Source organism: Mesocricetus auratus, unplaced genomic scaffold, assembly GCF_017639785.1.
Source record: "Mesocricetus auratus isolate SY011 unplaced genomic scaffold, BCM_Maur_2.0 Super-Scaffold_100037, whole genome shotgun sequence".
In the NCBI taxonomy this organism is placed as follows: domain Eukaryota; kingdom Metazoa; phylum Chordata; class Mammalia; order Rodentia; family Cricetidae; genus Mesocricetus; species Mesocricetus auratus.
In genome coordinates this window covers 4,819,814-4,831,189 of record NW_024429215.1, presented here as the reverse complement: position 1 = coordinate 4,831,189, position 11,376 = coordinate 4,819,814, and the positions used below count along the sequence as shown (strand labels likewise).

General features: G+C 40.2%; 1 pseudogene; it reads left to right on the top strand.

The window, feature by feature from the left end:
- The first annotated feature begins 972 nt into the window (after positions 1-972).
- LOC121135304 lies at positions 973-8,258 on the top strand (annotated as a pseudogene).
- The last annotated feature ends 3,118 nt before the right edge of the window (positions 8,259-11,376 follow it).

Below are 11,376 nucleotides of genomic sequence, written 5' to 3'. Positions count from 1 at the left end.
ATTGTGCTGGAGAAACCTGCAGGAAGAGTTGACCTGACCCAGTGAGATTTGTAAAGCTGGGAACCAACTGTGCCCTCTGAATGTGGTTGTCAGCTAGGAAGCCTGGACTGTCTATGAGACCTCTAAGAGTGGATCCAGTGTTTATCCCTAGTGCACAAATGGAATTTGGGAGCCCATTCCCTATGGATGGATACTATTAGAGCCCAGATACACGAATGAAGACCGAGGCCCTCCCCTAAATTTTGTGACAGACATTGATTGTACACCAAGGAGGGCCTCACTATCATTGGGGAGTGGGAGGCATGTGGGTTTGGCATGTCTGTGGAGGCTATGGAAGGACAGGAGGGCAAAGGAATGGGGGACTAATATGTAAAATAAGACTGTATCTAAAATACTTCAAAAATAAAGAAATAATAATAAAAGACAGCCCTTGGTAAAAGTTGAAAAACTAGAGTAGGAATGAGAAAATTCAAAATACGATAGAAATAATTAAAAAGGCATAAAGAAAACAGAGTAAATCAAGGCCATATGATGAAAGACCAAATTTACAAACCATGGGCCAAAGAGAAGGATGTATTAATTTCTTCAACTATATAATCCAGTAAAATGTAGGTATAAATTCCAAAAATACAGCATGATATGTGGCATCTAGATAAAATTGCCACTTAAATACAAAAGATTCAACATCTTGAATTACTTCATTTAAAATTACTCTTTATGAAAAAGAATGAAAATTGAGGGCTGCAAGAGAGAAACCCCAGTTATAGAAAGTCTCCATCTGGATAACAAGAGATTCTACTCAGAATGCTCTTAAAGGAGGAGATGAAAAGATATACGTCTCAAATGCTTAGATACATATACTGTCAAACCTGGTTATGATAACAAGCAAACCTAACCCTAATAATAGAAGGAGACAGACCAAACCTCAATAATGAAAACTGTTACAGAAGGTGAACCTTATGAGGCAACACTATGATAGTATTGGAAGAACTGCTTCAGACTAACTATCAAGGTAAACTCCAGAGGTCAATGGAATATATAGCCAGCACTGAAATACCAGTCAGAAAATCAACTATTAGAAAAGTGACAAATATTGCAATAACAATGAAACTACAATCATTTATACATAGTTTTCAGTGAGAATTGAAAGTCAGTGATCACATTGTCTAATCAAAACTCAAAGATAATTAAATATCTTTAAAAACAAATATTTCTTTGTCACTTTCATAGGAAAAGTAAGTGAAAGACTTCTATAACAGGTTGTGTAGCATTGCTATCCATGGAAATTGCACAAAAGTACATGTAGAGAACAATCTCCTGGATGGACACGGATGTAGCACTTCCGGACTAAACACCTCCCATGAGATGTCAGCATCACATCAGAAAGATCAGGCTCTGCAACCAAGATGACTTCATTCCTCGGATGCAAACCTGAGTCAACACATACAGAAGATAAGAATAATATAAGACATGAATAAACACAAGGAGAGAATTTAATTATTATCGCCAATTATGTAGAAAGGACTCTTTACAAATTCCAACCTCCACTCAAATTGAAAAAAGAAAAAACACAACACAAAAGAAACCAAACCTGACATAAGTGAATACATAAATCTTGACGTATTAAGGATTTCTGTGACAAACATATTCACAGCATTGTACCACATGGAGATAAAAAACAAAGAAGACCCATCAAATTCAGGTGGAGCCAGGTGTGTGTTGTGGTGCATGTCTTTAATTCATGCTCTTTGGTCACAGAGGTAGGAAACCCTTTTTGTAGGCAGCCTGACCTACATAGTGAGTTTTAGCAAGACAGTGATGCATATCAAACCCTAAATTAAATTAAATGAGCAGAAAGTAGAAAAAGGCATTTTTGTCCACATTCTTTTTCAAAAACAATCCTTAAAATAATATCAAATTAAAAATAAATGAAAAGGAGAGACATGGAAAAAAGGAAAGCTGCACACTGAGACCCTGTTTCAACAAAAACAACAACAGAAAAGGAAGCACTGCATTTCTCAGCAGTTGGGAAGAACTTGAGATGATTCTTTGCCTAGGAGATGCTGTGGTTTTGACATAGCAGTTAACACAAATAAAGAGATGCAGAGTGAGCAAGCAAGAATCAGGAACCTTCTCATGCAGCAAACAGATGGCCACAACCAGGTTCATAATGATCCAAGTTATTACATATATTTTCCTTTTATTTAAATAAGAAACAAGCTTGTTTTTCATGTAAGCCCCAGTTCCCTCTCCCTCCACTCCTCCCCTGTACCTCACCACCCCCCTAATCCATCCACTTTCTGCTCCCCAGGGAAGATGGGGATTTCCATGGTGGAATCTTCAAAGCCTGCCATATCATTTGGAGAAGGCCTTGTGTCTAGGCTGAGAAAGTATTGCTTTATGTGGAGTGGGTTCCCAAAGTCCATTTCTGACCTAGGGATAACTACTGATCTACTATCACTGGTCCCATAGATTAACAAGACCTCCAAACTGACATCCTCGTTCAGGGGGGGTCTGGAACAGTCCTATGCTGGTTTGAAATACAACCATTATCCTTAAACAATCTAACTTTTGCTCAGGTCCCCCTGCATTTGCATTTGTAGTCTTTGTAGGACTTTCCACACTGGGAAACACTCCTCCGTTCATCTTACTACACATCCATTCAGCACTTGCTCACCACAAAAAAAAACCCACTGGGCTCTGCCTATTCAGCTCTTTGCTCTTCACACTCTGTCATGCTTTGCAGTAGTATTTTACTGGGGTTAGCATGTGTTGTCTGAGATTTTAGGAGTCATTTCTCTTTCCAGATGCCCATTCTTCATAGTTTGCTATTCTGTTGCTATGATCAAACCTTAACATAAGAAAATTGATGGAAAATGTTTGATTTGATGCATGGGATATAGTAAAGGGAAGACAAGACAAAGAATCTGAAAACTGCAACTAAATCTTGGAAGAGTGACGAGCCAAGATCTCCTGAGAAGATTGGGAGCATGGGGAAAGGGAAATGGAGCCAGGAAAAAAGAGGCAGAGAAAAGGAGGGGAGGACATGGGAGAGCAGGAAAATTATATCAGGAAGAATAGAGGAGAGCAGGATGAGAAATACCATAACAGAGGGAGCCATTATAGGTTTGAGGAAAGATCTGGCACTGGTGAGATTTCCAGGGATCTACAAGGATGACACCAAATGGCAAACTAAGCAAAAGTGGAGAGAATACATTAAATGCCCCTCCCTGATAACGAGTTTGATGACTACCTTATTTGCCATCCTAGAACATTCATCCAGTGATTGATGGAAGTAGAAGCAGACACCCACAGCTAAACATTGAACTGAACTCCTAGAACCCAGTGACAGAGAGGTAGGAATGATGAGCAAAGGGATCAAGACTGGGCTGGTGAAACCCACAGAAACTTCTGACCTGAACACCTGAGCAAAGAGGAGCTCTTGGAGTCACAGCTGATGAGTGGGAAACCAGCATGTGACATTATCCAGACCCCATGAATATGGTTGTAAGCGAGGAAGCCTGGACAATCTATGGGACCTTGGTCAGTAGATCAGTATTTATTTCTGGCATACAAGTGGAGTTTGGGTGCCTGTCTCACAATGAAGGATGCTCTCTCAGCCTTGAATCTTGGGGGAGGGCCTATGCTGTGCCCTGAACGAAATGACAGACTCTGGATATCTACATAGAGGGTCTCAACCTCCTTGGGGAATGGAGTGGGCATTGGGTGGGAGACTGGGGAGGGGGGCAGAGGAGGAAGAGATGTAGGGGAAGCTAGGATTAGCAGGTGAAGCAAGCTTGTTATTAATTTAAATAAAATAAAAAAATTAAAAATAAAAATAAATAGGGTACTATGAGACAACACAACATTCTGTGTTATCACTCTGTCTTAAGGGCTCTTGTGTTATTTTTCTAATGCTGTTTATCAGTATCTACTTCAACATTGAGTCTACTCACAGAGTCCAGATCACACAGAGATGAAAATTAGGGAAGGAGGAAAGTGATGTCTGTTCCTCAATGGAGTATAATCAAGATGAAGGGGCATTTTACTTGAGTGAGAGGCTACAACTTCTTCTGAACAGTACATGGGAGCTTGTTGTTGTTACTGCCAGAAGACAGAATAAAGCTTTCTTTACGATATATTTTATTTTTGCAGTTGTCAATCATTATTCATCACTCACTATCACCCTCTTAGTTACCCCATATAATCCCAATCACATTTAATTTCATCAGATCTTTTGTTACTTTTATATGTATATACAACAATTCATTTATTCACACTCTTACAACTCACTGATTTCATTTATAGTTGCTTTTATTTCATTATGTTTGGGTCAGCAAATTTGAACTAGAAAAGATAATCAGAATTCAGGTACCAGTAGAAGACACAGTCTCCAAATCTCTTTGGGACAGCATTCATCAAGATAGTAAAGATTTCAAGAGGCACTGACTCAATGGAATATGCAATTTTAAAAACACTCAAAAAAACATGATGAATGAATTTAGCCTCTGTGAATTAAACAGTGTAAGTCATTTCTTCATATCCCCAAGAATGCACTACAAAATCAGTGCTTACTTATGTCATGTCACGAGATTACATCAACATACCTAAACAGACAAAAAACAATTCTTTCCTTTTGTGCCCCATAGAGATAATGAACATTATGATCTGGAAATTTTCTATGCAGTAAGGTCCTTCAATGACATTCTCAACAATAAATGAAGATATTACAATGTTTCTTCTGTACATGAAATTGAAATGCCTTATCAATAAAAATACTATTGGTGATCTAATGACACATTTCTCTCTCCCTCAGATGTGGATGAGTGTGTGAAGTGTCCAGTAGACCAGTTTGCCAACATAGAGCAGAACCAGTGCATTCACAAAGCTGTGGCCTTTCTGAACTACGAAGACCCACTAGAGATGACTCTTGCGTTAATGGCCCTGTGCTTTTCTGCATTCACTGCTATGGTACTTGTGGTCTTTGTCAAGAACCATGGCACTCCCACTGTGAAGGCCAATAACCAGAAGCTCAGTGACATCTCCCTAATCTCACTCTTCTTTTGTTTCCTCTGCCCCTTGCTCTTCAGCTACATGCATGCTGTATCAAATCACATTTGCAGTTGTAGTCACTGTGGCTATTTCCACTGTGTTGGCCAAAACAGTGACTGTGCTTCTGGCTTTCAAAGTCACAGACCCTGGAAGAAGAATGAGATACTTCCTAGTTTCAGGAACATCTAACTACCTCGTTGCCATCTGTAATCTCATCCAAGTCATTATCTGTTCAGTCTGGTTGGGAGCTTCTCCTCCCTCTGTTAATGTTGATGCTCACTCTGAGCATGGCCACATCATCATTGTGTGCAGCAAGGGTTATAGCTAGGGGGTCAGATGTCCTCTTAAGGGTATCAAGGGTACCTGGACTCACATATGTTTATAAGGACACACTCACACACATACACACACACACACAGAGAGACACACATACACACACACTGAGACACACACACAGAGACACACACACAGACAGACACACACATACACAGAGAGACACACACACAGACACAAAGACAAACACACACACAGACACACATACGTACACACACACATACATATACACACACATACATACGTACACACACCTCTAAAATTATATAGTATTTAAATATGAGAAAAATATTAAAGACTTACAAAGGGTGTACTCTTAATATATCAGAATTAGAAATAATCTACAGATTAAGGAAGGGCCATGAGAAGAGTCTGTGTCTCTGTTCATGCCTTTGACATCAGAAACTTTGATTTTTAATGTAGCATAAGAGACACAGATAGGGAACTGATAAGGGAAGAGCAGCTTGTTAAATGGATGTCTTATAGTATGTATGAATTTTCATGACACTGACCATCAAAACTCTGTGCATCTGTCAAATTTCTATTGAAGGAAAGCATAGGTCTTTAGTACAAACTGTACAATAGTAGGAGCACCCAAAGATAGTTTTGTTACATAAATATACCTAGTTCCAGAATATAAGGGTTAGATGTCTTCTATAGAAACATTTTATTTTCATCCTGCATGAGGGTGTTTGCTAATATACATACAGAAACTAGAGAGACCAGAATACTACTGTGAATACTAGGAACTAGCATTTTGAATATTATTAGCTCCCATTTGGTTGCTGGGATCTGGACGCAAATCCTCCAGAACAGACACTGCTCTTAAGTGCTCCTGATTAGATGTCACTTAGCTACAAAGGGTTAACAGTTGCAGACTTACTTCTTTTCTTGAGTGCTGAAGTGGTGGGCTCATTAAAGTGACCTCTACTAAGGGAGCCTGACCTAGACCTTCAATTAGGTTGGTGTTACCCGCAAATATTTTATACTAATATGAATTCACAACACAAGGAAGCTATGTGATGTGCTGTGTGTCATGAAAATTTATTAAGGTTTTTTGGGTTCTCAGCCTTTTCAACTGTTAGGCTAGCAACAGAGAGATGTCTTAGCATTGAAGAACAGGCTTGTACAGCACCTCGGTTTGATTTCCAGTTGTAATATCATGGCTCACAAGTGCATGCATGTCAAGTTATACAAGGTTAGAAGTGAATAGTCACAAGCATTGTATGTAGTGCACACATATACACGCAGGCAAAGCACTTACACATAAGAATTAATATTATGGAGGTGATAATTGATAACTGCAATACCAGGTTCAAATGCTTAATAATTAATAAAAACAATTCTGGTGTGTGTAGTATCAAAGGATCTAGTTGGGTTTTTTTCCTGGTATATTAGTCTTTCTATTGAACCTTTTTCACACATCATATGTAAGTCAAAATCTAATTATAAGTCAATTGATTACTCATGAGAGAGAGAGAGAAATAAAGTGGGAGAGGACTGTTGGGCCTAATCAAGGGATTAAATGGGAGCATAAAACTACCTAGTTGAGGCCTCTGAGGAGGAGCCTGGCCTGGCCTAATTGACATGGGGAGGGGGGCAGCACAGGAGGTCAAGAGCTTTGCATTTGGCAGTGCTGTTTGAGGTGCGCCGGGTGGCTGGAGGAACTAGAAAAAAACCGAATCGCCAGTGCCCTCTGGGGTGAACCATGTTGAGTTCTGCCAACTGGAGCAGATCCACCTGGGGAGCTATGTGGAGGATTACCTGGGAGCCAAGTAGTCATTGTCTTTAGATCTGCAGAGTAGCAACGTCTCTCTGATTCAGGAATCGATGCTAAATACCAAAAGATCCTGAAAGAATTGCATGACTACTACGAGAAGTTCCAGCGTGAGACAAATGGCACCCAGAAGAGGCACGTGCTGCACTGCATCTGGAGGGACCTGATCTGTAGCCAGGAGCTGGGCGATGAGAAGATCCAGAGTGTAAATCAGATGGGGGAGCTGGTAGGCAACCGCACCAGTCAAGTGGACAGCCATGGGGAGCTCTTCGAAGCACACCAGGACATCAGTGACAGCACCGGCAGCAGCAAGGACATCAGTGACAGCACCGGCAGAAGCAGCAAGGATGGCCAGGACAAATCCAAGAGAGAGGCAATCACTCAGGCAGACAAGCAGAATAGCAAGCGCTCCGGGAGGCAGTGAAACAATGAGAATCCAGAGCATACATCTAATAATCACGACCACAATGACGTCACCTCAGGAATTCCCAAACTGAAGACAGCAAAAAACTCAAAGAAGAGGAAACGCTCCAAGGCCTAAGCAGAGAGGGAACCTCTTCCTCATTCCTCACCATCAACGCCAAGGAGCCCATCTGTGCAATCAGGTCTCCTGTAGAGAGATGATCCACTGCAACACACGTGAGTGCCCGATCAGTGGTTCCATTTTTCTTGAGTGGGACTCAACCACAAAGCAAAGAACAAGTGATACCGTCCCAAATGTCAGGGAGATAACAAGAAAACAATAGACAAAGCCCTGGAAAAGTCCAAGAGAGAAAGGGCTCACAACAGGTACTTAGTGGACATTCACACTTGAGAACAGAAACGGACGACGTATATATGGTGACGCTGCCTTTTTGGATGTCTGAGGATGGTCAGATACTTATTTTTAGAGAATGATAGGCACGGATCCTCATCTTGGGATGGCAGAAACAGCATGTGTCTTCATATTGTACGTCTAACAAGACTGAGTCTACAGATCAGCATTTTAGAAACAAGTATAGGTTCGGATTAAACGTGTCGATAAATGTCAGACTGGTTTTGGGGGTTGGAGAATGACTTGGAAGTAACCTAACATATGTATAAAGAAGAGAATTAATTTGGCTGTTTTTAAAAAATGTTGTGGTTTAGTGATTTGGGAAGCCACTGAGGTCTTCAGGGATGATGGGTTTGGGGCAGAGTAAGACTTGTAGATTACAGGTTCCAATGGGACGATGCTGCAGCAATTTACCTGCAGGTGGCTTTCCTGCTGACCTGCTAGTGTGGCTGGCTAGTGTGGCTGAAGTTGTTGGTGTTGAGCCTGGGGGTCTATCCCTGAACCTAAGGCCTGAGTATCCGAGGGTAGTCACTCACTACTTGGTCCTCCCTGTTCAGTCCCAGTCTGTGACTCAAGGAACTGCTGTGGTAGAGGGCACTTAGTGGGTTTGAGGGCATAGTGTGACTTGTGGATTACAGGGTCTGATAGGGTGGTGTTGGAGGAGGCCATCTGCAGGCGGCTTTCCTGTTGAATGTCTAGTGCAAATGACGTGGATGGGGAAAACCAGGAGGTTTTCTTCAGTGATTAAGGATTAGAGACTGTGTTGTCCAGCTGGGGATCTGGTCATTAACAACTTTGTCCTCTCTGTACAGTTGCACTCTGTCTCTAATTAGTTATTTAAAGTTTATATCTGATGACAAAAGTTGTTGTTGGTTGTATAGAAGGCTATGCCAGCTGCGAAAATGAGTGAGAGGAATACCGATTTTTCAAAGTACACAGTCTATATAGAAATAAATTTTTACCATTATATCAGAACAGGGGGACATAAAAAGAGATACTGAGAAAATCCAGAAAATCATCAAGTCATACTTTGAAAGCCTGTACTCTACAAAATTTAAAAATATAAGGAAATGGAAAACTTCCTGGATAGATATCATCTGCCAAAATTAAATCAAGAACATATAAGCAATTTAAATAAACCTATAACACTTAAGGAAATAGATGCAGTCATCAAAAGTCCCCAATCAAAAAAAGCCCAGGGCCAGATGGCTTCAGGGCAGAATTTTACCAGAAATTCAAATTATGGCTTATACAAATTCTCCTCAAAGGATTCCATGCAATAGAAGCAGAAGGGTCTTTGCCAAACTCTTTTACAAGGCTTCAATAACATTGATACCCAAACCACATAAAGACACAACTAAGAAAGGGAACTTCAGACAAAACTCCCTCATGAACATAGATGCAAAAATACTCAATAAAATACTGGCAATTCAGATCCAAGAACACATCAGAAAACTCATCCAACATGATCATGTAGGCTTCATTCGAGGTATTCAGGGATTTTGAACATATGAAAATCTATCAATGTGATCCAACACATAAACAATCTGAGAAACAAATATCACATGATCATCTCAATAGATGCTGAAAAATCCAACGTCCCTTCATGGTAAAGGTATCAGGGGGAAGTGGGATAACAGAACATGCATACATACATAAAATCTATATACAGAAAACAGACAGCCAACCTCAGACTAAATGGACAGAAACTCAAGGTGATTCCACTAAAATCAGGAACAAGACAAGGCTGTCTCCTCTCCCCATATTTCTTAAATATTGTTCTCAAAGTTCTAGCTAGAGCAATAAGACAACAAAAGGAGGTCAAGGGGATACAAATTGGAAAGGAAGAGGCCATACTTTCACTATTTGCAGATGATATGATAGTTTACATAAATGACCCAAATAACTCTACCAGGGAACTCTTACAGCTGATTACCACCTTCATCAATACAAGATCAACTCAAAAAAATCAGTAACCCTACTATATAGAGAAGATAAGAGGGCTGAGAAAGAAATCAGAGAAACATCACCCTTTACAATTGCCACACACAAGATAAAATACCTTGGGGTAACGCTAACACAACAAATGAAAGACCTGTATCACAAGAACTTTGATTCCTTAAAGAAAGAGATTAAAGAAGACAACAGACAATGGAAAGATCTCCCATGCTCTTGGATAGGTAGGATCAATGTAGTAAAAACGGCAATCCTTCCAAAAGCAATCTTTAGACTCAATGCAATCCCCATCAAAATTACAGCACAATTCTTCACAGATCTTAAAAGAAAAATTCTCAACTTTTTATGGCTAAACAAAAGACCCAGGATATTCAAAACAACCTTACTCAACACAGCAATATGTGGAGGCATCACCATCCCTGACTTCAAACTCTATTATAGAGCTGTAGTCATAAAAACAGCTTGGTATTGGCACAAAAATAGGCAGGTAGACCAACTGAATTGAATTGAAAACTGAGATTAATTCACAAAACTATGAACAGCTGATGTTCAACAAAATTATACAATGGAAAAAAAGACAGCATCATCAACAAATGGTGCTGTAATAACTGGATATTGGCATGTAGAAGACTGCAGATAGCTCCATGTCCATTGCTATGCATAAAACTTACGTCCAAATGGATCAAACACCTCAACATAAATCCAGCCACCCTGAACCTTTTAGAAGAGAAAGTGGGAGGTACCCTTGGACAAATTGGTACAGGATACTGCTTCCTGAACATAACACCAGTAGCACAAACACTGAAATCGTCAATTAATAAATGGGGCCTCCTGAAACTGGGTAGCTTCTGTAAGGCAAAGGACACAGAAAGACAAAATGGCAACTCACAGATTGGGAAAAGATATTCACTAATCCCACATATGACAGAGGGATGATCTCCAAAATTTACAAAGAACCCAAGAAGCTATCCTCTAAAACACCAACGGACCCAATTAAAAAGTGGGGGACTGAACTAAATAGAGAATTCTCAATAGAGTAGACTAAAATGGTTGAGAGACACTTGAGAAAGTGCTCATCATCCTTAGCCATCCGGGAAATGCAAATCAAAACAACCCTGAGATATCATCTTACTCCTGTTAGAATGTCTAAAATAATAAACACTAATGACATTTTATGCTGGAGAGGATGTGGAGAAAGAGGATCACTCGGCCATTGCTGGTGGGAGTGCAAACTTGAACAGCCACTTTGGAAATAAGTATGGAGAATTCTCAGGAAATGGGAATTAGTCTACCACAAGACCCAGGTTTCCACTCATAGGCATATACTACAAAGATGCCCATTCATACAACAAGGATATCTGTTCCACTATGTTCATAGCAGGATTATTTGTAATAGCTAGATCCTAAAAGCATCCTAGATGCCCCACAACTGAAGAGTGGATAG